A 6,000-nucleotide genomic window follows, 5' to 3' on the forward strand; every position below is an offset into this window, starting at 1 on the left:
ATGAGAACCCCTCCTCAGAGGGAGAATTGCTGATCTCATTTGCACCACTGTCCATCCGGAGTCACTCCTTGTCTTTCCATACAGTGACTCTGGATTAACAATGGTCTCAATGAAAACAGAGTTCAGAAAGAATGAGTCCAGAATGCTGTGGAAGAGACCATTGTGCGGCAGTGCTGACCCCCCTCCCACCTCCCTCATCCCCCAGATCCAGGACAAGGACTGGACAATCTAGGAGAATGGAACTGGAAGTTCCTGCAGTCTTCAAGAGGGAGAAAGCAAAATCTGTGATTTCACCTCACAGTGTTTGATAAGTGGCTAGAAAGTTACCACGGTGACTGGGCCTGGCCGGGGAATGTCGGGCAGTGCTTGGAGCCAGGATTCTGGCATAAGCTAATCAGGGAGAAGCAGGAAGGTCAAGAGCAGCCCCCAGATCCCCAGCCAACCCCAGATACTCCCTGGGACGCAGCCCCAGAGTCCCTGGCCAGGGACCTCAGATACCCTCAGAGCCCCACCGGCCAGACAACCCCCACCAGACCATCACGGACAGGTTGGGAAGCCCAACGGGTTCCCCCCACCAAGAGACCCCAACAGCCAGAGACCCCCCAAAAGGGACCCCCACTGGGAACTCAGTCCCTCACTGCCTGCCTAGGACCCCTCCCCGCCCTCCAGCAGGATCTGCCCTGCCCTTTGCCCTGGCACCCCCTCCTCCCCCCTGCGGGATCCCCTGGTGCTTTACAGGGGCACCCCCTGGCCTAGCACCGGGGATTCTCCCACACACACTCTGTGCATTGGGCAGGGCAGCGATCCCAGGAGTCTGCGGGGGAAGCCCAGACAGAGCCCCTGGCACAGCACCAGGCTCCCTCTAACCCCCTGTCCCGCCTCCCCAAGAGACGCCCACCCCGGCTGTTCTGCAGCCACCAGGCTCCCAGCGATACCCACCTCCAGGACCCACAGCCTCAGGGCTGGGCACATCACAACCACCCCCTGAAACCCCAAATCTCCAGAACCCACCAACCTCACTAGGGTACCCCCTGCCCAGCCACCCAGAGGCCTCCCCCACCATAATCCCCCTTCAGCTGCTATCTCCCCACACAGCCCCACCCCCACCCAGCAACACTGTTACCTCACAGTGCCTGAGAAGTGGCTAGAAAGTGACCACCGCCCCCTGCTGGCCAGTCCCACAGGCAGAGGGAGCCCTGGGGGATGTCTCTTGAACTGGAGAATGGAAGGCCTGGAGGGACAAAATAGGTAAGAAATGTCCATGGCCTGTCACTAGCAAATAATGGCCACCATGGATCCACCCCAGAGGTGGCTGCATCTTAGCACTGCGGGAAGCAACCCCTCACAGAGGCCATTTGCCATGGGGTTTGGGATACTTCTGGACCCACACTGCACTCAGAGTGACCTCCTCATCCCGTGCCAGCTGGAGAAAAGAAAAGGGTCCAGCCAACTCTCCTATTAATAGCTGGGAACCACTGATCCCCAAACAGGGGGAGGCCTCTGGCTTTGATGGGTATTAAAGATCTGGCTGGTCTCTTTCTTTGGCAAACATTTTAACAGAGGTAAAGGAGGGAACAAATGATTCGTAAAGGAGACGGGAAAGATGATCTCTGGGCAATTTAACCCTCTGCAACATCCAGGATGGAGAAGGACTCAGGGCAACAGGTTCCCTCGAAGGAAGAAGTTGCTGGGATTTAGAAACACTGGGAACATCCCCAAACCTGAGAGGATTTTTAACTGACATTTTATAATGACACAGAAAGAGGCAAAACCTGAGCTTTGAGAGCAACGTTCAGAAATGAAAGAGTTCCCAATCTGAGAGATTTTGGATCCATTTTGCAAATTATAGAGAGGAAAGTGGAAAATCAGAGGGATTTTATATCAGTTGTTGATAGGAGGCAAAATCTGAGTGTTTCACATCAATATTTGATAAATGAATAAAGAGGAAATGGGCAACATTTGCAAACATTTTATATCCATGTTCAAGAATCTGAGAAAAGGTGTAAATCTGAGATTTTCTTGGTATTTTATAATTAGAGAGACAGGGGAAATCTCAGGGCATATTCAATTAGAAACAGACAACTAGAGAGCAGTGGGGCAAATGTTTAGGTTATTTTATATGAACCTTTGAGATTTGCACAGAAAATGTGTCACAAACTGCGTATTTGGTAACATGAGAGAAAAACACCAAGATCTGAGGGGATTTTATATTGCTGTTAACGAACTAGTGGAAAAGGGGGACTGTTGAACTGGATTTTATACGACTGTCCAATACATAAACACAAAGTGATGGTTCCCCCCACTCCCACCATTGCCATGGGCAGCAGGGAGCCCTGTGTGGAGCTGATTAAAAGGGCAAGGGAGGGGGAGCTGAAAGGTCCCTGGATAAAGGAAGGGGACAGCAGTGGGGGACGGGCGGGTGACTGGCAACTGATGGTTGGGGGCAACTGTGTTGGTAGTTAGGGGGCAACAACTGGGATTGGGAAACGGGGGTCTGGGCAGTCCCCACGGGGGACACGTGCGCCTCCCTTCCAGCGATGAGCTGCTAAAATCTTAATAACCGGTTCCCTATAAAAAGTTCTGATTTAAGAGATGTGCCACAGTATGGATTTTTTGTACCAATAGGGTTACCATACGTCCGTATTTTCCCGGGAGGAATTTTTAAAATTTACCACCCAGACAGCGATTTAAGAACCTAAAAGCCTGACATCTCTGGGAAAATACAGATGTATGTTAACCCGACCTACAGTTCTTTTTTACAAAGATGGGCCTGAACTAGAACTGAGCTCCATTTCCCATCTGTGGGTCCCCGCCACTCCCTGGGGTGTGCTAGGGTGACCAGATGTCCCAATTTTATTGGGACAGTCTCAATTTTCGGGTCTTTTTCTTATATAGGATCCTATTACCCCTCACCCTCTGTCCTGATTTTTCACACTCGCTGTCTGGTCACCCTAGGGTGTGCACATGTGTGGGTCCCAGCTGTTCCCTGCCCCCCTCATTGAAGCAGGTGTGCAGGGTTAGTGCCATGAGAACTGCAGGGCACCAGTGGACATGGGGCTGGCTGCAGACAGGGGCGTGGGGCAGGGCTCGCTGGAGGCAGGGAGTGTGACACGGGCTGGCTGCAACAGGAGCTGGCTGTGGGCAGGTGGTGCAGACAGGCTGTGGCGGGGAAAGGGGCTGTGGCAGGAGGCAAGGGGGGTGGCAGGGGCTGTGGCAGGATGGATGGCAGGGGCTGGGTGGAGGCGTGGCGACAGAGGCTGCGGGTGGGGAGGGTGGCAGGGGCAGCTGTGGGCAGGGATGAGCGGGGGTGCAGACACTCACACAGGGGAGAAGGTGGGAACAGGAGGTGGCTGTAGGCAGGGGCTGTGGGTGGGGGTGCAATGGGGGTGGCAGGGCAGGGGTGCAGACAGGAGCTGGCAGCGGGCAGGGGAGGGTGGCAGGGCAGGGGTGCAGACAGGGGCTGGGGCAGGGGAGCAATGGGGTGGCAGGGCAGGGGCTGGGGGCAGGGCAGGGGTGCAATGGGGGTGGCAGGGCAGGGGTGCAGACAGGGGCTGGTGGCAGGGCAGGGGTGCAATGGGGGCTGGGGGCAGGGCAGGGGTGCAATGGGGTGGCAGGGCAGGGGGTGCAATGGGGGTGGCAGGGCAGGGGTGCAGACAGGGGCAGGGCAGGGGTGCAGACAGGGGCAGGGCAGGGGTGCAGACGGGCTGGGGAGGGCAGGGGTGCAATGGGGGCAGGGCAGGGGTGCAGACAGGAGCTGGGGCAGGGCAGGGGTGCAATGGGGGTGGCAGGGCGGGGTGCAGACAGGGGCTGGGGGCAGGGCAGGGGCAATGGGGTGGCAGGGCAGGGGTGCAGACAGGGGCAGGGGGTGCAATGGGGGTGGCAGGGCAGGGGTGCAGACAGGGGCAGGGCAGGGGCGCAATGGGGGCAGGGGCGCAATGGGGGCAGGGAGGGGTGCAGACAGGGGCTGGGGGCAGGGGTGCAATGGGGGTGTCAGGGCAGGGGTGCAGACAGGGGCTGGGGCAGGCAGGGGTGTAATGGGGGCAGGGCAGGGGTGCAGACAGGGGCTGGGGCAGGCAGGGGGGTGCAATGGGGGTGGCAGGGCAGGGGTGCAGACAGGGCTGGGGGCAGGGCAGGGGTGCAATGGGGGCAGGGCAGGGGTGCAGACAGGGGCAGGGGTGCAATGGGGGCAGGGCTGGGGTGCTGACAGAGGCTGGGGCAGGGCAGGGGTGTAATGGGGTGGCAGGGCAGGGGTGCAGACGGGGCTGGGGCAGGCAGGGGTGTAATGGGGGCAGGGCAGGGGTGCAGACAGGGGCTGGTGGCTGGTGGCAGGGGTGGCAGGGCAGGGGTGCAATGGGGGGTGGCAGGGCAGGGGGTGCAGACAGGGGCTGGGGGCAGGGCAGGGGGTGTAATGGGGGGCAGGGCAGGGGGTGCACTGGGGGTGGCAGGGCAGGGAATGCAATGGGTGGCAGGGCAGGGAGTGCAGTGGGGGCAGGGCAGGGGTGCAATGGGGGCAGGGCAGGGGTGCAGACAGGGGCTGGGGAGGGGGCAGGGGCTGGCTGCGGCGGGGCTGCAGACAGGGGCTCTGGGTGGGGAGGGGCGCAGACACTCACACGGGGCTGGGAGCAGCAGGAGGCAGCCGGGCACCCACCAGGCAGCAGCAGGAGCCCCAGGGCCAGAGCTCCAAAGAGCAGGAGCAGCAGCAGGGCCAGGAGGCAGCTCACGTGGCTCCCGCAGCGCAGCGCCCCCCGGCGGCCGGGAGGAGGAATTGCACCTTCCCAGCCAGAGCCCATCCGAGCGACCCGGCTCCAGCTCCCCCTGCCCCCTTCCCTGCCCTGGCAGAGACCCGGCACCTCCTAGAATATCAGGGCTGGAAGGGACCTCAGGAGGTGTCTAGTCCAATCCCCTGCTCAAAGCAGGGCCAATCCCAACTAAATCCCCAAATGGCCCCCGCAAGGAGTCAGCTCCCAGCCCTGGGTTTAGCAGGCCAGTGCTCCAACCACTGAGCCATCCCACCCCCACTCCAGGGGCAGCCATGTGCTGGGGAATGACTCAGGGCAACAATTTCCCACCTAAACAAGGACAAATCGCTGCAGATAAAACGGGTGGGAAAATGCCCCTCACTAGAGAAGATTTTAAACTGACGTTTGAGACTCATGGGGAGACCGGGGGAAATTGGGGGAGACGGGAGAGCTGATCATTGGAGGGGATGGGGGGAAATCGCCCCAGATTTTATAGCCCCGTGTGAGACACTGAGCGAGAAAAGGGGCAGAACTAGAGAGAATTTGTATCGGGGGCGAGAGGCAAGTGGCACAAACAGGGACAGGATCCAATTAACCCCCTCCCCTTCCCGCCCGCCACTCCCGGGAATTTCCTGGCTGCCCAGAGACAGTTCAACACCCCCGCGTCCCACTGACCTTCCTCCTACAACTCCAGCTTCTCCTCCTGCCTGACACCCCCATCTCCCCACACCACAGGGGATCCCCACCCGGCCCCAGTCTCTGCCCCCCAAATCCCACTGGGGCTGAGGCAGCTCTGAGGCTTCTCCCAGGTTCCCTGGGGCAGAGTCACTTTCCTGCCCAGCCCCAGTGCCCCCCCCCCGGGGTCTCTCACTCCCCGGGGGCTCTGTGGGAGGCTGGACACCAGGGATGCAGGACGGCAGGAATGGGGGCGACAGGCCTCCTGTTCCTCAGTCTCACGGCGGGACCCAGGGGGCTCGTCGCTCTCCGGCTCGGGAGCGCTGGGAAGACCCGACCGTGGAGGGACCGTCGCTGGAGGGGACGGCCCCGCGCAGGCGCTGAGCACGTCCTTATATCACTTCTGTGGCAGGAAAAGTGCTGAGGAGATGGAACGCTGAGGGCTGGTTTTGGCGGGAAAAACCGGTTTGGACTGGTTTGAGCCTGTGTCCTGATGGTAAACAAGTCCCCTCTCAGAGATGGAGTCCAGGGGTCAATAGTTCATATGCTCCAGATTGGATCTTATTTTAAAGCCAGTGATTTACCT

Source organism: Mauremys reevesii, linkage group 14 (assembly GCF_016161935.1).
Source record: "Mauremys reevesii isolate NIE-2019 linkage group 14, ASM1616193v1, whole genome shotgun sequence".
Lineage (NCBI taxonomy): Eukaryota > Metazoa > Chordata > Testudines > Geoemydidae > Mauremys > Mauremys reevesii.